Source organism: Delphinapterus leucas, chromosome 19, assembly GCF_059928025.1.
Source record: "Delphinapterus leucas isolate spDelLeu-1000000601 "Yukka" chromosome 19, BTC_Dleu_Yukka2, whole genome shotgun sequence".
NCBI classification, from domain to species: domain Eukaryota; kingdom Metazoa; phylum Chordata; class Mammalia; order Artiodactyla; family Monodontidae; genus Delphinapterus; species Delphinapterus leucas.
The window spans coordinates 12,566,532-12,590,546 of NC_143147.1; the positions used below are offsets into that span (position 1 = coordinate 12,566,532).

At 43.6% G+C, this 24,015-nt stretch overlaps 1 protein-coding gene across 2 annotated transcripts in view; it reads right to left on the bottom strand.

Moving 5' to 3' along the window:
* The window catches only part of ADPRM (ADP-ribose/CDP-alcohol diphosphatase, manganese dependent), a 331,886-nt gene that overhangs the window by 93,907 nt on the left and 213,964 nt on the right, over positions 1–24,015 (bottom strand). For both annotated transcript variants that reach the window (XR_016388840.1, XR_016388841.1), the window contains exon 6: positions 15,252–15,438. The gene's annotated coding sequence lies outside the window, so the exon portion shown is untranslated. The remainder of the gene's footprint in view (positions 1–15,251; positions 15,439–24,015) is intronic.

Sequence of the window (24,015 nt, forward strand, 5' to 3'; positions counted from 1 at the left end):
TTAAACACACTGATATAGAAAAAGGCCATATTTTTGTCATGATACGTCAGAATCTATGCATTGGAGTTGATGTGTTTTGTATTAGTGTCACAGCATAAAATCATGTTACAAGACTTAAGGATTCAGGGTCTCTTTATAGAATTATCACAGCTCTACATTGAACGAAAGCCACCATGCTTGTGCTTTGATTGGAAATTCCTTTGGTGTCAGTTGTTTGGAGGTTAATGATGTTTGCCACTGAAATTCACATCCATAGACGTATTATACTTCCATGGAACTTTAAGTCACACTATGCATACAGAATTCATTTCTAGTTCTTGACAGAACTGTACTTAATTCTCAGTATTATTCTTGACTTTTTAAGGGCTGTGCTATAATGAGAATATGTTCTATTTTACTGTTAAAATCTAACTACATATACTTTAGAATTTTCTAAGATAGTCCTTTGGATCCTGTAAATGTGAATTCTGATGTAATAACTGCTAATAAAATTATATTGAAACAGTAAAAAAAAAAAAAAATGGGGGGCCGTCAGATTGGAAACACCTCTTGCCTCTGTGAGAAGTCTGTAGGTGGGGTTGGCAGAGAGATGGAGTCCCCTCACCCAGACCTACCCCAGATGGGTAGAGAGAGCAGAAGTCTCATTCCCTCTAGGCTGGAGAAGAAACACGGAGGGAAGTTCCCAGGGGACTCCGGGGAAAGAGTCTATATTCCCAAAGGGATCCACACAGGAGAAAAGCTTAAAATGCTCCAATCTGGAGCCTTCCTTGGCCACCACTTGAAGCCTGGAATGAAGAGGGGGGAGCCTTGAAAGATGCCCTCAGCCAGCTGAGCCTGCTGGTGGGTCCCCTGACTGCTCAGCGGAGATGCCCAACCTGCTTGATATGGGATCAGTTGTGGGGTGGCTGCCTCCCCACAACCCAGGGATGCTCCCAAGGTGGGGGGAAGGGTAATTACCCCCCACGACATCCTCTTCCCTGCGACCCGCTGTCAGCCACCCTCACTGATGCCTGTCCCACCTCCTCCCCGCAGCGATTTCCCACGAAGCTAACGGAGCTTAAGTTTCAGGGTCCCCCACCCCTGTAGAGACCCTGTAATGCTGGGAGTCTCTGGGAGTTGCAGAATGTTCCAGGAGGAGTGGGGACACCAGGATGTCATCCGAAAGTGTTTCTATTTAAGCTGTTCTTTTTTATTTTTGTAAATTGTCTGAAGAGATTTAAAAAAAAAAAAAAAGGTAGCTAAGTTCCCAAGGCTCTAGAAATTTGTTTTGACTCTTTTCTCATTCTAAGTAAATATTGGTTCTTCTACCAATTTTTTTCTTCTTCTTAAAGAGGCCTCCCCAAATTATATAAACTGCAGGCCTCCATTCCTGCCCCTACACCCTACCACGCTGCAATCAAGAGAAACAAAAAATAGCCTCTCTCCACCCAAAGCTGAGAAGGTCCGCTCCAGATTCCCCTCAGCTCCATACCTGTCTAGGAAAAGAATGACAAGAAGGATGGCAGGCCACGGTGTCCTTAAAGGGCTCCCAGCAGATGGGTTAAAATTCAGATCCTCATAGAAGCATTTCAGGTTCCCCCCACCCCCTTGAAAAATGTCTAATTAAAAACAAATTAGAAGAAATGTCAGCACCAAGCCCTTCATGCTGCTCATGCTTTGAACACCTCACGTCTGTTTTCTGCTCTTTAAAGCTCAAGTGCGCAACTCGTTCCCATCCCCATCAAAGTCGCCTGGAAGCCTGCTTGCGCTTCCCCGCCACTTTCTAAAGACCCATCTTCCTGTCTTGACTTCAAATCACGCCTCTCTCCCCAGAGAATGGTAGAAAGCAACAGGCCAGGGCTCACTCGGGGCAATGAGTAACGGCAGTGAGCCTATGACTTCCCTGATGAGCTGTCCACATCTGGGAGGGAGGGAGAAATGCCTTAAGTTGGCTATTTGAGGGAAATTCAGATGGCCCAGACCGGAGATCTATTAGAACTGGTAGTCATGAACTCTCACCTGGATTTTCACCTGGGATTGAATAATGCACTAAACTTAAGCAGAAAACCCGCATTTAAGCACTAGCTCTTTATCCATCATCTGTCTATATTAATTGTAACTAATTCACAGCACTGATGAGAAGATTAAGGGAGATTAGCACATGGGGACTCTTTATAAACTCCACGAGTCTTATATTTATAGATGCAGCATGCCTCACCATTCTGGACCTTCCTCCATGACAACAATCGTCGTGGAGAGATTCTGATGTGCTATTTTGATGTGTTTTTCTCATACTTATTTCATCATTCGGCCAGCTAGACATTCTACAGAGTTGCCTCAGGAGACTGACAAAGTGGTTAAGTCTTGCTGTTGAGCTTTGGAACGTGAGGTCTCAGGAGGAAGGGGAGAACTGTGGGACTCCAGCGACAGATTTTGTACAGACTGGGAAAGCAAGGCTCTTCTCCATTCACCCTCAATGCCAGGCTGGGAAGGGAAAAAGAGAGAAGTAGAGTCTGGATGAGACCCAGTGGGACCAGACAGAAAGGTAAGGAGTCGACGTGAGGATCTTCCCAACGTTCACCCCACGTCATAGAGAAAGCTCTGAAAACTGCCAGGACTCGGGAACCACGTGGACGCCAGGTGAGACCCTGCAGACCCCCAGTCTCCATTTGTGTAAGGACAATGGAGAAACGCCATTCCTGCCCCCCATTTCTATGTCCAGCAGTGCCCAACAGATCACTGCATGACCACCCTGCAGAAGTGACACCTGCTATGCCTGCTATTTTTATTTTGGGGTTCCATCTAGCTTACCCCACGAGGAAAGCCCTCCTTTGAACATTGCTAGACACTTCTAAGGGTCTGACTCACAGGATGGGGCAGAGATATATCAGTGAGGACGGTGGGGCATGGAATGGTATCCGCCTGCACCTGTGCCTCTGTCAGGCTTCATAGAACAATCTGAGATCTTTCTTGGCATGAATACAATGGCAAGACAAGTACCACCACCCCACTTCTGCAAGATAAGGAATCATAGGAACCCCACCACAAAGAATGGAGTCCTGGAGAAATACAAAACCCAAAGGCAGCAAGAACATGAATTTCCCTGCAAACCAAAGTGAGTGTGTTTGGAGATGGATCACTGTTCCCTGTGTTTCTCTAAAGAATGGAGGAATTTTTTTTTTTTCATCTTATTCCTTTTTTTTCTCCAGACATAGCATATGGCCTGTTCTGTGATCATTCTTATCGTATCCATTATCAACACCTCACCACTAAGAACTCTATTCAAAATAGAAGTATTTGGGGGGTAGAGCTGATAGAACACACCAGTAGATTGAACAGAGAAGGTAAAGGAGGGAATTCCCTGGTGGTCTAGTGGTTAGGGCTCGGTGCTTTCACTGCCGAGGGCCTGAGTTCAATCCCTGGTCAGGGAACTAAGATACCACAAGCTGCATAGCCAAAAACAAACAAAAAACAGAAAGAGAGAGAGAGAGAGAAGGTAAGGGAAAGGCAGGAGTCAAGAGTGACTTTAAACACTTTGGCCTCAGCAACATGGGATGTAGAGGGAGAGGCAAGTATTGGTCCCTAAAAGTACAGTATGTTATTTATTAAATGAATTATTGGTTCTTTTCTGGCTCTCCTACTAAACTATATGCTTTATGAAAAAAGGGACTTAGTCTTTTTTACTTTATCTTGTTCTCTGCTGCTTAGAATACAATGCTTGGCATAATGATGACACTCTATACGCACACACTGAACGAATCAATTGTGGGAACCAAAGGTAAGTGTGATGGGAGTGGGGGAGAGAAATCGCTTTGGCATGGGGAATCACAGTTCGGTTTGGGAAATGTTCAGTTTAGGAAGCCCAGGAAATATCAGATGGGAAACATCATGTAGTTTTTTGGATATTAGAGCTTGGAACTTAGGAAGGGGTTAAGGCTGAAGAGAAAAAGCTCAGGGTATCAGCGTCCACTTGGTATTTAGCATCATGAGACCTGATGACGTCACCTAGAATAAGGTCTCTTTGGGGATGAGAGGGAAGAGCCCTGAGGGCCCCAACATGAAGAGATCCAGGGGAGAATGAAGAGTCAGCCAAAGAGTTCATGGTTGTGTAGGAAGGAAAAAGAGTGACAGTGCTCTCTCAGGAGCCACGAGAGTAAGGGTCTTCAAGAAGGAGGGATCACACAGCTGCATCAAATTCTACAGAGAAGATGCAGAAGATGGGGGTCGCCCCTTTGTCTTCTGCTGAACTGCAAGCTCACTGAGGGCCAAGCTTTGGCTGTTGCCTTGTTCTCTTCCCCAAACAGTGCCATCCCTGCCCCTGCTGTGATAAGGAGCACCAGTGAGGCAGATGTACAGAGGCCCTACCAGAGAAACACGAGAGAGATATGGGTCCCAGCCCCTGCTGACGACACTGGGTACCTCTGACGGAGAAGCTATTCCATGCTTGGCACTGTGCTAGGAACATAACGAATTATATCCCATGTAGCACTCACACCAATTCTATATGGTACTTTACAATGTCCGTTTTAGAGATTTCCCAGAGTCAGGGTGCTTGGCCCATGCCAGAGACTGGGATGACCAGTATGCCTTATGGCGTGGTGGTTAAGAAGGCAGACTTTGGATTCAGACAGACCCGCATTTGGTTCCTGGTGCTGCCTCTGTTGGGTAACATAGTCTCATCTTTCTGGGTCTCAGTTTCCTTACCTACAAAATGATCCAATGGGATGAGAAAAATCACCGTCATCCTTTGATTGTAGGTTTGTTCTTTGAGGGCACAGTGCAGAAGGAGAGGTGAGTTTCTGGGGAATTCAACCCATGCCTGACAATTAGTCAATACCCAAAGGTGCATCCTGTCTGTCACTAAACTGTCACCAAATTGTCTTCCCGAAGTCTTCTTGAAGACAGATGACCTGTTGTTACTGACACCACTCTTGGGACCAAGGGACTGAGTGCAACCTCCTAGGTTGTTCCTCCCTCAGTGGCTGCCAGACAGTGTGTAAGCTGATGGTGTGGTGAGGGACAGATGTCATCCCTGCTGGCCTGATGCTGGGTAGTGGAGGGGGTGGCTGGAGGCGCAGCAATCAAGGGTTGTCTGCCTTTTTCTGGAAAGACTGAGATCAATGCATTTGTTGGGAATAATGAGCAGGAACTCTTATTATACATTTTAAGGATAAAGAGTGATGTTTATCGTGGAGAAGAAGGGAACGAGGAGAGGCAAAACGCTGCCTTTTGAGCATAACCATTTCTCACAATTGCCCACAGAGCTTTCAGTTCACTGAAGGCTATCATGAACGTTTTCTCCAAGGGACAAGGCTGTGAAACAGAAGGAAATTCATCCTCTATTGCTCCAGAGAATGAATAAGGACCAATGAGGAGAAGTCACAGGGGAGGTTAGTTTCAGCCAAGCATCAGAGACAGAACAGCAGAGTAGCTACTGCATGAACTTTGGAGTCAACCAGCTGTATGACCTTAGGCGTGTCACTGGACGTTCTGTATCCCAATTTTCTCATCTATAAAATGGAGGTAAAGTATTTAAAGTGTTTAGCACTGTGTTAGAACATATTATCTTTGTTTTCGTTAGAATTAGAAAGGGCATTTTAATGGCGTGCTCTGACAGCTGGCAAGACAGCCAGGTCAGGGGTCCACTTCTGAGTCTGGGACGGTTTGGATAAATGATCATCTGACAAGGAAGAAAGATCTCAGAATAGAGATGGGCCCTGTCTAACCCCAGTCTGGGCAATGCTTCTCTGTGCAGCTCACCAACTGCAGGTCCCCTCTGAGTTGTTTTTTTTTTTCTAAAACAGAGCTCTTGTTTTGTTTTGCTTTGCTTGTTTCCCAGAAAAAGGGCAAAAGAGCAGGAAAATGTACCAGAAGTATAGAAGTTCTTTCACATGGATCCTCAGGGTAGCAGTTTCTGAGGTCTCTAAATGGGAAAAGAAAAGACCAGGGCGGCCATCTCCAGCATCATGCCTGCTATAGGCTGAGCAAGGAGAGGCTGCCTGGTACGGTTGCCTATAGTACTGAGTATCACAGGACTGTCTCTATGGCAACCCATGGCTAAGAGGCCCTGGCTGCCACATCACAGTTAACCTCTCCCTCACCAATGCCAGAAGACCCAGCCACCCCAATGGATATGAAACCTTGGTCTCCACTCTTTCTCAGCTAAAGTATCTGAGGAGATACTACAGCCTGTCAAAATAGTTATTTGAGGTAAAAATTGGTATATAACATTATATTAGTTTCAGGTGTACAACATAATAATTTGATATTTATATATGCTACAAAGTGATCCCCACTATAAGTCTAGTTACCATTCATTACCATAAATTGACCCACTTCACCCATTTCTGCCCCCCCCAACCCCCTTCTCCTCTGGTAACCAACAGTCTGTTCTCTATCCAATAATCTGTTCTCTATATCTATGAATTTTGTTTTGTTTGGTTGTTTCAATTTTTTTAGATTCTACATACAAGTGAAATCATATGGTATCTGTCTTTCTTTGTCTGATTTGTTTCACTTAGCATAATACCCTCAAGGTCCATCCATGTTGTTGTAAATGGCAGGATTTCATACCACATCTTCTTTATCCATTCATCCACCAATGGATAATTAGGTTATTTCCATAACTTGCCTATTGTAAATAATGCTGCAATGAACATAGGAGTGTGTTTATCTTTTTGAATTACTGTTCTTATATTTTTCAGGTAATTCCCAGAAGTGGAAGAGCTGGATCACATGATACTTCTATTCTTAATTTTTTGAGGAACTTCCATACTGTTTTCCATAGTGGCTGCACCAATTTACAGTCCCACCAACAGTGTAGGAGAGTTCTCTTTTCTTTATGTTCCATTTGCAGAAAATACCTTTTTCCATCCCTTTGCTTTCAGTCTGTGTGTGTTCTTACCTCTGAAGTTGGTATCTTGTAGGCAACGTATAGATGAATCTTGTTTGTTTGTTTGTTTTAATCCATTCAACCACTCTATGTCTTTTTTTAATCCATTCAACCACTCTATGTCTTTTGATTGGAGAATTTAGTCCATTTACATTTAAAGTAATTATTGATAGGTATATACTTATTGCTACTGTGTTGTTTTCTGGTTGTTTTTCTAGTTCTTCTCTGTTCTTTTCTTTTTCTCTTGCTTTCTTCCCTTGTGGTTTGATGACTTTCTTTAGTGTTATCTTTAGATTCCTTTTTCGTTATCTTTTTTTGGTAACTAGTATAGGTTTTTACTTTGTGGTTACCATGAGGTTCACACATAACAGCCATACATATACCAGTCTATTTTAAGTTGATAACTTAAGTTTGAACACATCGTAAAAACTCTATATTTTTAGTCCCTCTTCCCATGCTTTACATTTTTGATGTCATATTTCACATCTTTTTATTTTGTGTATCCCTTAAGTAATTACTGTAATTATAGATAATTTTACTTTCTCAGGTTGAAGCTCCAGGACAAGTAAATAGACCTTTTTCACAAGCAGACTGGAGTTGTGCTTCAGTCTGCTGTTTGTGCAGTGCCCAGTGTGTGGCAGTCTGCCCAGAACTGTTTTTCCAATTGTTATAGCCCCAGGGGGCCCAGGAACACAAGCCCCTCTGGCCGCCAGGGCCAGGTGATCAAGGGGCATCCCCTGTCTGGACACTCACTGGTTTTAGCAAGGCTGTAGGAGACTGCTGGAGGTGGGGCATGCCTGTAACTGTAGAGGCAGGGAAATATTATTGGAGGTGGGGCACACCTGCTGTTTAACCATCTTAGACTGCCCTGCCCCCGAATCAAGAATTTTTGTTATAGCAGCAGAACCTGTTCTTTGTACGCTAAGCACATGAAATAGGATAAATTGTCTTAAATGCTCTGGTCAAGGACAGGATGAAGAGGTTGTACATTCTCCCTTCTCTTAGATGGTTCACGAGGCATTTGTGGATTCAAATCAGAACATGGATGTTGAGTGCTGAAGAGTCACTTTAAAAATCTGATTCCATAGATGTGTGATCAGTGGTTAGAGTTAAAGTCACATTTGAAAGGAAGGTGCCCCACACTACCCTTTGCTATTATGATTGATCACAGTCCAAGCCATTAACCAAGCCATATTTATACATGAGTGGGGTCAACCGACTTGAAAAGAATAAGCAATAATCAATCAATCAATCTCTCCCCTCTCCCGCCCGCCCCTCCCATGTGGCAGGATTGATGAGTGAACTGGAAGCCTGCCTGAGACTGACAAAGTCTCCTCCCTCCCACACACCTGAGCACTCATCCTTGCCATGTTGAGAGGTGCTAAGACCCAGGACTAGGGTGCTGGCTCTGGGAGGAGATGGAAGCCCAATCTGAGTTTCAAGATTTATCATTGAATTCTGCTCTTTCAGAGAGCTCTGCATTGGGGTGTTGGGTAAAAAGGGGTTCTTTGTTCCCCATAGAGCTTCCCCTTATATGTACCTCTTTAGGGGAAGAGGTGATGGATCAGAAGATGAGAATATGGGCAGTGCAGAGACTCTTGCCCTGAACAACACCAAAACCTACTCTTGACCTGCTAATATGCTGTTTTGAGATGGGTGAAGGCATCACAGAGGAGATGGCATTGGAGCTGAGCCTTGGAGGATGGGTAGAAATCTGACAGGCAGATGAAGGTATTTATTCCTCAGGCTCCCTGAGAGGCAGGGAGGGGAGTATGTGGGGCAAGGTTGCCCAGGAGCTTTCCTACAGCCACAAAGGCACACTCTGCTTCTTTGATGTTCTCACCTTCTAATTTGAGTTGTCTAAGTGATGGATGGGCTGGGAGGGCTGTTTCTCAGCGGGTAAGGGATTCTGAGTCTGCTGGGTCAGCATGTTTTTGGCAGGCTGTCTGTCTTGATTTGTTGCTCTGAAGGACCATTGCTCAGAAAGCCTTTGTTATCAGCAGAGCCTGGGACTGCTAGGTCATGTCTGTTTCTGTGCTCTAGCAGGCATGCCATGCCAGGCTCAAAGCTCTGTTATCTTTATTATTCAGCCTATAGTAACTCCACGCCTGGAGGAGGGATAGCTCCAGCTGATCCTTGGGCAACTCTGTCCATTCAATGTTTGGCAGGCTGGGGATTCTGAGATGGGGTGTGATCTTTGGGTTTACTGCTGGGGACTTGTTGAGTAGCTTGTGAACTCAGGTGGAGAATGAGACACTTGACAGAGATAACATAATAGCAAGTAGGATTGCCATGCATTGTATTACATCCATGCATTCAATCACTCATGCAGCAAACATTCACCAAACTCCTATTTTATTCCAGGTACTGGGCACAGATAAGACATGGTGCCTATTTTCCCCAGGAATAAACCAATAAACATAGCACGTGAACATGCCATGTCAGAGGGAAGCTCAGGGGCCCTCTGGAGCATGGGGGAGGGTTTCTGTCTTAGCCTAAGATGGGGTGTGGTGTGATGAGGTCGAGGAAGACTCAACCTCTAAGCACCCAGCACACCAGATAGGACTGTCATAAGGACCCAATGACTATTTCAAGGATCCATAAGCGTTGTATAGATGGTAAAGCAAAAGAGAAGAACAGATTTTATTGTTTTTATTGCTATCTCTGGCTACACAGCACAACGGAATTCTTCAAACAACTGTGGTGCCTAAAGATCCGATTCAGATTGCCTGTGCCTCTAAACTCCAATATCCAGCATTTTCCCACCTCGTTTCACCTTCTCAAATGCTTTCCTCCCAACCCTGTTCTTTACCAATCCCCAAACCACATATTCCTCAATAGTACGTTTGATCTAGCTTCATATGGAAAACTTTTCTGAGCACACGCATTGCAATGTCTCCCTCCCGCCTCCCTCACTAGACTCCAAGTGACCCTACCTGCCAACGGTGCTACTAGGAAGGACGGCGGGCTGTGAGGGAGGACTTGCTCGCATTCCTTCTGGCCTCAAGCCCCAGCAGTTCAGATGCCTGCTACAACCAGCATGGCTTTCCAACGTTCTTAACGTTGCCCTCCATTTGTTTTATGAATGGAAGTCTTATCTTTCCCACTCTATTCTAATCTACTCAAGGCCAGGGCCAATGCCTTTGGACGCTTTTCTGTGCTCTGCATGAGCTGGCATTGTGAGAAGCACTCAGTGTTTGTCATCTCTTTATCAGGAGGCTGATAAAAACGAGGCTGGTACATAACACATAATGTTGTAGGTCAATCACACTTCAAAAACAAACTCATAGGGTTTCCCTGGTGGTGCAGTGGTTGAGAGTCCGCCTGCCGATGCAGGGAACACGGGTTCGTGCCCCGGTCCGGGAGGATCCTGCATGCCGCGGAGCGGCTGGGCCCGTGAGCCATGGCCGCTGAGCCATGGCCGCTGAGCCTGCGCTGCGTCCTGTGCTCCACAGCAGGAGAGGCCACAACAGTGAGAGGCCCGAATACCGCTTTAAACAAACAAACAAACAAACAAAACAAACTCATAGAAAAAGAGATCAGATTTGTGGTTATCAGAGGAGGGGGGTTGAGAGGAGGGGGAATTGGATGAAGGCAGTCAAAAGGAACAAACGTCCACTTATAAGATAAATAAGTACTAGGTATATAATATACGACATAATATAACACTGCTGTAGGTTATATATGAAAGATGCTAAAGCCTAAGAGTTTCAGCACAAGAAAAAATTTTTAATTATTTTTTCTGTCTTTAATTTTGTATCTATGTGATGATGGATGTTCACTAAACTTATAATCACCGCATGATGTATGTAAATCAAAGCATTATGCCGTATACCTCAAACTTATACAATGCTGTACGTCAACTATATCTCAATAAAACTGGAAGAAAAAAAATGAGGCTGTTAATTCCATCTTTGTGACTTCATTTGCAATTAAATGGATGGGATGCCTTGGTTATGGCTTAATTAATAAATTCAATAAACTTGAATTAAGGATCTATGATGAGTCAGACTCTGAGCTAAGCACTGGCTCCGCAGAGATGAATGGCAGGCCTCTGCTCTCAAGAAGTTCATAGTCTAGTAAGAAATGAACATGCGCAAACAGGTATTTATAATACCGAGGGTAATTGCTAGAGAATAGGTTTGTTTAAAGGACTGTGAAAACCCAAAGGAGGGAGCAAGAAACTATGTTTGCTGACATGATGGATTATCTTGGTTTTGAAGGATGCAAACAAAATTTCCAAAGAGGCAGGGGGAAGCATTCCAGGCAGAATAATAGGGGGTGCAAAGACACAGAAGCATGATGAGGCAGGAAGCTCATTTGAACAATTTGAAGGCTGCAGTGTGTCTAGGACATGGGCCATATTATGGGGAATGGTGTCAGATTGTGAAAGCCCTTCTATACCAGCTCAGGAATTTAGACTTTATGTGGTACTCACAGAGAGCCAAAGGCGATCTTCACACATGGGAGTGCCGTGATTCTATTTGCCTAGGTGCTTTGTGACCACTTAGAGGGGTGGGATGGGGCGGTGGGATAGGGAGGGTGGGAGGGAGACGCAAGAGGAAGGAGATATGGGGATATATATATATATATACATAGAGCTGATATACTTTGTTATAAAGCAGAAACTAACACACCATTGTAAAGCAGTTATACTCCAATAACGATGTTAAAAATAAACAAATAAATAAAAAAGAAGATGTGGTACATATATACAATGGAATATTACTCAGCCATAAAAAGGAACAAAGTTGGGTCATTTGTTGAGACGTGGATGGATCTAGAGACTGTCATAAAGAGTGAAGTAAGCCAGAAAGAGAAAAACAAATATCGTATATTAATGCATATACGTGGAACCTAGAAAAATGGTACAGGTGAACCGGTGTGCAGGACAGAAATAGAGATACAGATGTAGAGAACAAACGTATGGACACCAAGGGGGGAAAGCGGCGGTGGGGCGGGTGGTGGTGGTGTGATGAATTGGGAGATTGGGATTGACATGTATACACTAATATGTATGAAATAGATAACTAATAAGAACCTACTGTATAAAAAACTAAAATAAAATTCAAAAATTGAAAATAAATAAATAAAAGCCTTTTCTGTTAAAAACTATATATATACATATATACAGACATATATATACAGTAGCTAAACATGAATATCAATTAGATTAGTTACAGACACAAGGAGAAACAATTTAGAGAGTAAATGGCTAAGGACATCTTAGTGCTTTTTCTGTTAATGTGTAACTATACTGGATCATAGCATAGTTTGTCCTGGTCTTCTCCTCGTCACGTGTAGAATTAATCCATACCAAAACTTTCTTGTACCCAAACCTGAAGGTTTGTCCACAGCTGTCCAGTTGTGTCCGAAGTTTACCTCGGCAGCTTCCCTTCCATCCTGGGTATCCTTTCCCTAGCATTCCGGACAATGAGCCCTCCCCTCTGATTCTCCACTATTGCTGGAGATAAGATAGATGGTACGAAGCATGCCAAGGGACTTTCGCAGGGTGGCGGCACCTCATTGGGTCAACAGAATCCAAATTTTGCCAATTCGTTAATTTACCATGAGAAACACAACTGCCCGAGGGAACAGTCTCTTATGCCCTCCAGACCAGCTAGCACATTTACTGTTTTGACATTTCCACAGGAAGCCAAATTACAACTTGGAAGTTGCATGGTGAGCAAGGAATCACAGTAAGGGAGGTAGATGCATGCGCAAATGATGGATGCCGCTAGGTAGAGTTGTCCGATGTCTCCATATCCCTCAAAGGAATTTTCCCACCCAGACACCCAAGCAGCACCCATCTCGCAGTGGCAATTTACCCAAGTTGTAGACAAAGCTTTTAGGAAAAATATTATCTGAGATGCCTGTGTTACTGACTGTGGAACCTGAAAAGGAGTGGGCAATACCAAGCCTCAGAATTAAATCTGATCACTTTGGTCTATAGTTCCAACAGAAATTGTTTCAACATTTAGTCAGCATGTGCCTGGCGTGTTCTAAGTGCCAGGCGCCATGCTATAGTGATAAACAAGACAAGAACTCTGCCGTCAGGAGTCTCAGAATTCAGTAGGAAGCAGACATGTTGGCTGGCAGTTACGATGCAGGGTAGTGTTGGCTGTCAAAGGCTTGCTCTAGATGCAGTGGGAGCTCAGGACAAAGGGCCTAACCCTGCATAAAGGTCAAGAAAACCTGCACAGAGGCCAAGGAGCTTTAAGCTGATCCTACTTCAGTATCTGATTTTCACAATGAAAGAAAGTGCATTTTTATGATTATATATATTACCAATAATACAATCATACAGAGAACTGCTGTTAGTCTTATGGTATGTTTCTGTTTAATTTTATACATTAAGATTTGTACATACAGATCTGGAATTGCACAGTGTCATGCTGCTGTCACTTAGCATGATGAACATGAGTTGTTCTCATGCGATATAATAAAAATACATTAAAAAAAATTACTGCTTGGTATTCTATCATCTGGATATATCATGACTTACTTAACCAAACCTTGTTGTTGAACATTTAGGTTATTTTCAATTATTCAATATTATAAATAAAACTGTAACTGAGAGGACCTTAGAGATTATGTAGTAAAGTCCTCTCACTTGGCAAATGAGAGAACTGGATTCCAATGAATTTAAATGACGGGCCCCAAATCCTATAGCTAGCTAATTTACCAGTTGGGTTTGGACTCCTGATGAAACACATTTGGGGAAGGAGGGAGGAAAGCGGGTTATCTGAGGGGTGATAAAAATGAGAGGCGCTGGAAAAGCACCACGGGCAGGCAGAGCCGAGGACCCCAAAGTGGAGAGGAGTGGGGATGTCAGGGTTTTGATGGTGCCAGCGCTCTCGTGTGAAGCACTGCCCACTCAAGGATGCTGACACCGCCTCTCAGTGTGCAGCAGTGTGAGAGGGGTGGGCCTTCTCAAAACAACCTGACAGTGTGTGTCAGGAGCCTTGAGAAAACCCTTGAAGAGCACGGCCCAGTAAGTCCACTCTTGGCATGTTCAGGGGTAGTCATTGAAACATTGCTTATAATACAAAAAAAAAAGACAAACCAAATCAATAGGATAGATGGACAGAGCCTGAATCTAGGCCCACAACAGACTGGGTGATGCCCACCCACACTGGGGAGCGCCGTCTGCTTTACTCAGTGCATTAGAAAAACAACCCAGTCCTCCTCCCGAGTTAGAAGAAACTCAGCCTTCCTCCTGTGTGTCTCCTCTACTCCTCACACAGGACACTCACAGCACTTCTGGTCACCAGAGGTGTGCATTTCCTCCCACCAAACAATTCACAACCCCAGCGGGGTGTCCTACAATTTAACTCGATTCTGACACTACCTACCTGGAGATGGCGTCCGATCCCACAGGTGAAGGACTCTGTCCTACAAGACTGCTCCCCGTCCCACATCAGATGCCAACTGACCACACATTAGATGTCAACCACAAGTCCAGTTTGTCACCTGGGCTTCCGACCAATCGGCTACAAATCGGAGGTTCCCACGACCCCCTCTTCAGATTCGAGGAATTTACTACAGCAGCTCATAGAACTCGGGGAAACACTTACTTACATTTACTAGTTTCACAAAGGGCATCATAAAGGACACAGATGAACAACGAGATGAAGAGACACCTAGGGCGAGGTCCGGGAGGGTCCCGGGCACAGGGCTCTGTCCCCGTAGGGCTGGGGTGCATCTCCCTCCTGGAGTGGATGTGTTTGACAACCTGGAAGCTCCCAAACCCCCTACAAGTGGGATTTTTATGGAGGATTCCTCACACAGGCATGATCAGTTATTAACTCTATTTCCGGCCCCTCTCCCCTCTCTAGAGGACGGGGCGCGGGCCCGGGGAGAGGACTGAAAATCCAAGCTTCTAACCACGGCTTGGACTTCCCGGTGACCAGGCCCCCATCCAGGAGTGCACCCAGTGTCACCTCAATAGAACAGAAGACGAGCCTAGTGCTCTGATGACTTAGAAATTTACAAGCTTTAGGAGCCCCTGTGTCAGAGACAAGATCAAAGACAAATATGGAATAATAGATGCTCTTGGTGTTCTTATCACTTAGCAACTTACACGGGTTTTAGGAGCTCTAAAGGGTTCAGGGCACAAAGACCAATACATATATATATATATATATATATATATATATATATATATATATATATATATATATGTATGTTCTATTATTTTCTATTCTCTCACACCGTCTACTGAGCCAAACGCTAATCTCTTCTGGAAACACCCTCACAGACGCACCCAGAAATAATGTTTAGCCAAATATCTGGGGACCTCGTGACCCAGTCAAGTTGACGCATAAAATTAACCATCACAACATTGCACGTCAGGGAAAGGTTAAGTAGATTATGGTACCTCCGCAAGAGGCTGTCGTGTTCTGTGGTGGCCTCTTGTTTCTTTCCGACGTTTGCTTTTCCTGGCTCGGCTGGGCCTCGCTGCACGTCTCACCACCAGGCTGCAGCTTACCTCGTTCAGTTCAGTCTCTACCTTGGGTCTTCCAAACATGCACTGTGCACTTTTCCCTCTGCTAGGGTAATGGGATCTGAGGAGAAAAAAGAAATAAACACATATTAAACGCACTATTTAGGTGGAAGAGCATTGCTCTTTAAGTAAAAAAATGTTAAGAGTAATAAAAACATTTATACTCTTTGATCCAGGAATCCCACTTAATGTAAGTAAATGATTAAAAAACAAAATAAAACAGGAAGAGCTAAAACTAGCAATACTACCACACTGCAAAACTGATAGCAATTTAAAGTCCAACAGTATGTAATCAGTAATTTAAAATACAGTGAATGCATATAAGATAGTACTGGGTAGCTTTAAAAAAAATATGTCATAAGACTTAAGATGAAAGCTGGGAACATTCTTATGTTATAATGTTAAGTAAAAAGGCTGGTTACAACTGTGTAAATATTCATTAGCACAGGGAAAAAAAAGAGAATAAAGACAAATTTTAGAAATTGTTTGAGACCTGTGATATTTCATTTGATGTGTTTCCTTCAGTTCTGAAAACTTTCTCTAATGTGGTCACATTGGTTTTGCAATTAAAAGTAAAGAATGCTACCACCAGCAGCCATTATAACATGGTTATTTTTGTGTATCGAGACATTGAATGAAATTCACTTGAACATGGCCATTGCATGGCTGCCAGGCTTTCGATGGGAGGCCAAGGAGCCCGGCGCCTGCGGCTGGCCTGTCTTCAGCCATAAGAGCATTTTCCCACCTGCACGCAGCTGGGGTGCGAGAGATGGAGCCCAGATGTGGGCTTGTGCCTGTGAGTCGGTTGTGTCAAAATACATTGTACTTCGCGCCTTTATGCCTCCTAGCACCGAGAGACACACAGTTCCTTCCTTGCAACTTGCTCAAAGTTTTTTGTTTTTGTTGTTTTCTAAATATGGATTTCATCCCCAAATTTGGAGTTTCTCATGTCCCACAGGACACCCGCTGGCTCTGCTCCGAGCGCGAATTGAAGGAAAAACATGGTTCTTGTTTTCCATTCCTGAGTCTGCATCCCATGATGTAGATGAGCAAAGCATACAAGGACTCGACCCCATGATGGCCATGCAGTGAGTAGCAGCTCAGGTGATCCTCTGATAAGTGGCTCTGAGCACGGGGCAGACCGAAAGCTGGCGCTCCAAGCCCAGCTAAACCAGCTAAAGACCACGTGGCTCAGACCTGAGCACGTCAAGTGGAGGTGGAAAGGACTAGAAAAGTTCTCTAACCCTACCTCCTGCGCTTTGCACAAACCCTCCCATTCTCCCACCCCCATGAAGCTGTCAGCCAGCTTCGGCTTGACCACTGGAACGATAACAAAATTTTCAGAGAGCAGCAGATGTCAGAATCATCTTCCATACCTTGGGCTTTGTGCTGCCTCTCAGGGAGTGCCACTTCTAAGCCCCAAAACACAGGAATGCCTACTACGTGCCCAGCACTGTTGTAATCTTTCACATATGTTCGCTGATGTCATCCTTAGAATAATTTTGTAAGTGGATGCTAATATTACCCCAATTGACAGATGAAGATACTGGAGTCCAGATAGTTTGAGTAACTGGTCCAAGGTCAAAGTCAACAGCTGGTAAGCAGTGATGCTGGGACTCCATCCCAGGCTACCTGACTCCAGAGGCCACGCTCTTAGCTCCGCTCTGCTGCCCACTGAGTTTACATCCACCTGTAAGACCCGCTTCTGCCTTTTGGAGTCAGACCATAAAAGGGGGCTTGACTCCCCCTCTACATGTTAAGTATTCAAATATCTGAGCATCGTCTTTCTACCATCCCTTCCATAGGCGCTCCCACTAAGCCCTCAGCACACCAAGCCCTACATCTGCTCAGTCCCACCACTTCACTGCTCAACCGAGCTTCACCAAGCAGAATCTCATTTGTTTTCCTATATAGGATTGTTTCACACGGGAGCCTCTGATGGCCAAGTCTCCCAAGGGTAATAAACCAGATGCATAATTCCCTGCCGCCTCTATCTCAAACCCTCCAGAGGGGATCGGAGGGTCTGGAATCATTCAGAAAGGGAGGCGAGAGCTGTTAGTGCATTAGGACAGAATTTCTCCATCTGATTTTCAAAGAAGACTGGCTTTTCATTTCCCCAGAGACTTAATATAACTACCAAGTGAGGAGGGAAAAAAAAGGGGGGTAATAATTTGTAAAGTTCCCAAGCAGCAAAGGAGCCACTGCTATCTCTGCTTTCCGCATCACCACTGTAAATCCCGGCACCTGAGAAAAATGGGCGGGGTGGTTGTTCTGACTGTATATATTGCCAAATGCTGCTGATAAACTCTGACCTATTAGTGGGAGCCTCTCTACTAGAGCTAAGTTGATGGTATCCATGGAAAGAAACAACGTGAAGGAAAACAAAAGCCGGCAACCAATCAGAACAGACACGTGGCCCATCAGAAAGGATGCTGGCCGATAGGATGCAGTGTTTCTACCGACTAAATGACATCCAGCATAGACCTTCTAATGAGTAAGTTTGGTCGACATTCAAGCCAATGATGTTTACTCAAATTTTTAAATTACCACAATTTTCCCCACACAGTTAAAAAAGAAAGTGTATTTTACGTCAACAATGTTGTTTGTTTGCTCTCTCCTTTTTCCCTCCCTCCCTCCCCCCCGTCTCACCTTACAGCATCCTCTCCCTTTCCCGTGTGTTCTGAAATTACATGATGGTAGATATTTTATTTTTTCTTTTTTAAAGATCCATTGAGATAGATACTGAGCTTGCCTTTTCAATCTGGAAACGCATACACCTCAGACGTGGAAAACTCTACTGAAATACTTCTTCCGAAAATTCCTCCATCCATTTTCTCTGTCCTCTGCTATTCTTAACCCTGCCAACCGATCCCCTATATTTCTTGTTTCTTTTATCTTTTTACTCTATTTGTGAGTGAGTCTCTCAACATCATCTTCCAAAATCTATGGTGAGTTTTTCATCTTCTATCATATTTTTAACTCCCCCAAACTTTTCTCACTTGACATTCCTTTCTTTAAAAATAGCAACCTGTTTCTGTTTTACTGTACAGTATTTTTTCTTATGTGTCCACAGACATTAAAAAAAAAGGACTTTTAAGGTTCAGTTCTTCTGCCAAGGTTGTTTCTGCTTCCTCTGAGGGTCTTCTTTTCTGCTCTATCACGTCCCTCATGAAAGAGGTTTTTTTCTTCAGGTCTTGGCTGTCCTCAGTACCGAGGCACTACTAACCTAATAGGAATCTGTGTGCCTGAGTAGAGCTTTTGACTAAGGCAATCTGGTTAATGTTGTTTGGTTAAGAGATTCTCAACTATTGATTTCAGAATATCTTTCTTCTTGGTCAAGCCACGTTCCTAAGAAATGATTTTGCTATCTACTTCCTGAAAGTGGAGCCTGACTGGCAGCCTTCCACAATCCAAGGGGAATGATCTGATCATTCAATATATATGTTTCTATTTTTTCCCCTATTTTCAGTAAGATACCCTATCCACAGCTACTCTTAGACTCTGAGTCCAGAAGCCCTCTGGCTCACCTCTCTAAGAAGGAACCCCCTAATGTTCTTCCAGAATGTTGGGTGGTGTCACCTGCCAGCAGACATTTGGGAGGGAGTCTTACCTAACTGCATCTTACACAGAACTTGAACCGTGTCTCCGATTTTCAGCTGTCACTGCATTCCCACTTTCGGATGTGTCTGACGCCTCCGTTTCTGAGATTCTGGAGTTCTGCAAAGCTAACGGTCCTGGCCAACTTGCTATCGCCCATTTGCTCTCTGGCTTTCAAAATTCGTGCTACTGCTGTTTGCTTTCCCAATCTCTTTGTTCTTTGGGTTCCATGCCTTTTTGACCCCTGTATTTTTACTTCTGAGGGGTTTCAGGAGGGACATGTGATTTTAAAAATGCGTTCCACCTGATGTATTTAACAAGCAGTCACAAGCAACAAGCCTTTACCTCTTCCTTCATGCCAACAGCTTACAGGAAGGAAATGGCAGTAGTGGTAGTGGTTGCCCCTAGGGAAGGGAGACTAGGGAGAGGAATGCAGACTCTTCTCTATATACCCTCTTGGACAGTTCAAATTTTTCACCACGTGCAAAAATTACCTTTGCAAAACTAATTAGCCAATATAACAAAAACAAAACAAAAAAGCTTCTGTGACCATCTTTCTCTCTGTGACTAGCACACGTTAGGAAAGAGTATCGTTGTCATGGCTCATGCCATCATACAGCTTGCTGCAAAGACATAACCCCAAATTGCATTATTTTATAATCTGCATAATTTATACAATTTCCTTCAACCTTGAATCAAGGTTAGAGGGAATGTTATTGATCACCAAAGCCTGTCAGTGGCTAACATCCAAGCGTGGCAGACATCTGGGTTGACATCCAAGTGTGACCTCTCTCAGTTAAGGACAAGGATCTGACCTGGCTGCAGCCACTGACCCTACCTGACTCTGGTACACTCTGCAGTCTCCAGCAGGGCTCACAAAGTCACGATTAATTCAATAAAAATTATATCTTCCGTAACGTGAGTTTTCAGTAATCAATAGGAAAAGATGTTGAACATATCTCCCTCCTACATAACATGCATAGGCCAAGAATCTATTTATACTCAGCAGATCAGTGGTTTTGTGCAACTATAATGTAAATGTCACTTGGCTTACAAGCCAGAGAATAGTAGTGGTTCCATGTGTTATCCATTGAGAACCTACAACCACAGGAGTATCTTCTCCGGAAGGAAGGCTGCCAGTAGTTTGTTCTGCTTTCTCTCTGTGAGCATAAGGTTTGTCATTACTTTTGCATCTAGTTTTACAAGATTCTCAGCAATGGTGTGACTTGTACCTGTTTTTGCTATCAGAGATGCAGCCTTGAATGATGCCTCTGTAATGTTAGCCTTTTTTATTCCCCTTTAGAAATAAGCTCCACATACACCAGACACTGGAATATATTCATTTGTGCTTGTTCTTTAAACATTCAATTAATTTAGTGAAAGGCCATAGGCTTTGTTTGCAAATGACACAAAAGCTTTGATGGCTTCATACCACAATTTGTGACAGACCTTAGATGGAGCACAGGAGATTGGAATCCACTGGAGTGCCAGTGCAATAAAATCCTACTTTCAGAGAGTCACCATCACACTTCTTGTTCACCTTTTCATTTTTCAGTGGCTTGTCCACAATTATTGAATTCATAGAGTCTTGGTTACTATTTACTTTTATGACATTATTTTGGGACCTGTAGTATTTCTATTATCCTTTTCATTACTATTTTTAATAACCTTTTCTAAGAATAGCTTTAGATTTACAGAAAAGTTGTGAAGATTGTACAGGCAGTTCCCATATACTACACACCCAATTTCCCCTATTGCCAACATCTTTCGTTGCTATGGTACATTTGGCCCAACTAATGAACCAATGTTGATTCATAATTGTTAACTGAAGTGCATACTTTATTCAGATTTCCTTAGGTTTTGCCACATTACATTTCGTTGTCATGTCTCCTTAGGCTCCTCTTGTTGGTGTCAAGTTTCTCAGGCTTTGCTTGTCTTTTATGACCCTGACAATTTTAAAGAGTGCCGGTCAGGTAATTTGTAAATGTCCCTCAGTTGGGGTTTGTCTGATGCGTTTCTCATAATTATACCAGGGTTATGGGTTTGGAGGAGGAAGTCCACAGAGGTAAAGTGCTATTCTCATCACACCATATCCAGAATTCATGCTATTAACGTGACATCGCTTATCACTGTGGTTGTTAACCTTGATCATCTGGCTGAGGGAGTGTTTCCAGGAGTTTCCACCGTAAAGTTACTCCTTTTCCTCCCCTTTTCCTACTGTACTCTTTAGAAGGAAGTCGCGATGCACAGCCTGTATTTAAAATGTGGGAACTTATGTCCCATCTCCTTTTACGGAGACTATCCACATAAGTTATTTGGAATTTCTTCTGCACAAAAGATTGTCTATTGTCTCCCATTTATCTGTTTCTCCAATCATTTATTTATATCAGAACGGGCTCGTGGATGTTTACTTTATACTTTGAGTGATAATTCAATGTTCCTTTATTTATTTTTCACTCAAATTGTTCCAGCTTTGGCCACTGGGGGCCCTTTTGTTTGGCTCCTGTGCCTTTGACATACCCATTTCATTGTGGTTTCTTTGAGCAATTCCTCATTTTCCAGCACTGCAAGATGCTACAGGATCATCTTGTATATTTCTTGCTACAGCTAAGAAGCAGCCATTTCTTTAAGGAGGCTTTACTCCTTTTATTGGAGAATGGTGTTAGAAACCGAGATACGGGCACTGAGAGGGCGCAGTGTCACTGAAGTGTCATTGCTTCCAGGCCTTCTCCCCTGACAGAGGGAGGAAAGATAAGTATGTATACTAAGCTATGTATATATGCATATGTATAACTATTTTGATATGTACCCGTCTGCAAATATATTAAGCTAAACATGACGTCTCGAACTCTAACCCAACGCCACATGGGTCATTCTGGCATGGTCCTCATGCTTGTCTGTAGTCTCCTATTCCAACAGTGGAAGCCCTGGCTCCCACCAGCCACCATCCACGTCTTTAATTGTTCAATTCCAATATGCATGTGTAGTGGCTACAGAGTTGTTCATCTGTACCCTTGTGGGGAAACAAAAACTTTACCAGCTAGAATACAGTGTTTATATACCATTTCTTTGCCTTTAACCTTACAGATACCACTAATCTCCAGTTACTTAAGTCAGCAGCTAGTCCCCTCACCCTACCTTCAAGCTCACTGATATGTTTATCTATTGTGTCAAGCCTACTGATGAACCAACCCATCATCCTTGTTAGAGTGTTTTTTATTTCTAGCACTTTCCTTTGATTTTTCTTTCCCTTAAAGTTTCCAATTATAGTTGTTTCAAATTACTTATCTGATAATTCATATCTGAGCCTGCTTTTCAGGATCACTTTGTCTATTCAGACAGTGGTTATTTCCTTTGGCTTTTTTTGAAAGCCAGACATGTTGTACCAGGTAGAAAGGTCTTTAGGTTTTGTTAAGCTGGCTAGGAGTGTCGGGCTGTGTTCAGCATTTGTTGTAGTTTCAGGTACCAGAGGCTTCAAATTCCTCTAGGGTTCTTGTTTCTTGTCTCCTCTCTTGGCTACGTACAGATGCTGTGTCTTGCACCTGTTAACTCATGGTTATGATGCTGGAGCCCTACTAATGTGGCAGTAGGGTGTAGGCGAAAGGAGAAAGGCAATGTGTAATCTCCCAGTTAGATCTCAGCCTCTTAGTGGGGCTGCCCTGGGGCTGGGTCTTCACAAATATTTCTATTCCTCTTCCTATAGCAGGGCATCCCCCAGCCCCACTCCTCCCCTCCTGCCCAGTCACCTCGACTCCTTTCTTTAACCACAACATTCTGTTTCCTTAGAGCCCTATCCCGTCTTGGCTTTTCGCTTCCCTCAAGCGGCTGGAGTGGTGAGAAATTCTTTTCCCCCCAAATTTCAGAAGTGTGTTCAGGCACAGTCCTTTTCCCTGGAGAGTGGGCCTTTGTGACTGAGAAGACCCTCAGCGGGTTTTACGGTAGCTTATCTTTCCCTCCTTCTGGGAGGGTCATGAGGGATCTTTGTTGGATCTTCACCATGAGAAATCTGGCAACGTTCCCAGGAAGACCCATGAAAGTGTAGGGGAGCCCTAGGATGGTGGTCCCCATGAATCTCTCACTCTCACAGCGAGTCCACACTCAATCTCCAACCATGTGTCAAATTGATCATTTAAATATTCCTGCCAGTCTACTCATAACTCTTGCTCCAAGGAAGCAGATCTCAGTTACTGTGTCTCCCAGGACATACCTGACTCACCAGGTTTCAGGATGGCAGTTTGCTCTGAGATCTCCGCTCTCTGATGGATCCAGGGAAAGTCACTGATTTCTTCATTTGTCTATCTTTTTCTTTTTTTAAGGATGACGGTGACAGTTTCCAGACTCTTGACATATTAGAGCTAAAACTGGAAGTCTCTTTATACTATTTTTATACCTCAGTGAATCACTATATGAGTCACTAATCCACTTTTGTTTATATGGGATAAACACAACATGACCACAGAAGGTAAACGTAATGAACGTAAATACAGCTGTTCCTCAGGATCTGTAGGGGATTGGTTCCAGGACCCCCCAGGATACCAAAATCTGCAGATGTTCAAATTCCTTATATGAAATGGCATAGTATTTGATGTAACCTATGCCCATCCTCCCATACACTTCAAATCATCTCTAGAGTCTTCTAATACTGCATACAATGTAAATGTTATCTAAATAGTTGCTTACATGCAGCAAATTCAAGTTTTGCTTTTTGGAACTTTCTGGAATTTTTTCCAAATATTTTCCATCCGTGGTTGGTTGGATCCGCAGGTGCGGAACCCACAAATACAGAAGGCCGACTGTAATCACAACTACCATGAAGCTACAGTGGTGAGATAACTTTACTCCGTGAATGGCATTTTAGCCAAGATGGACTGAGGCATACTCTCCTTGTGGTGCTCGTACAGGCTTCAAGGTTTTCATGACTTATAAAGGAACAGAATTTCTAAGAAAAATCATAAGCCACACATTTCCTCTTTGTGAAATACATATTTTTCACAAGTAAAGAGAGGTTTTTTTCCCTCGTATTAATTTTACCACTGAAAAG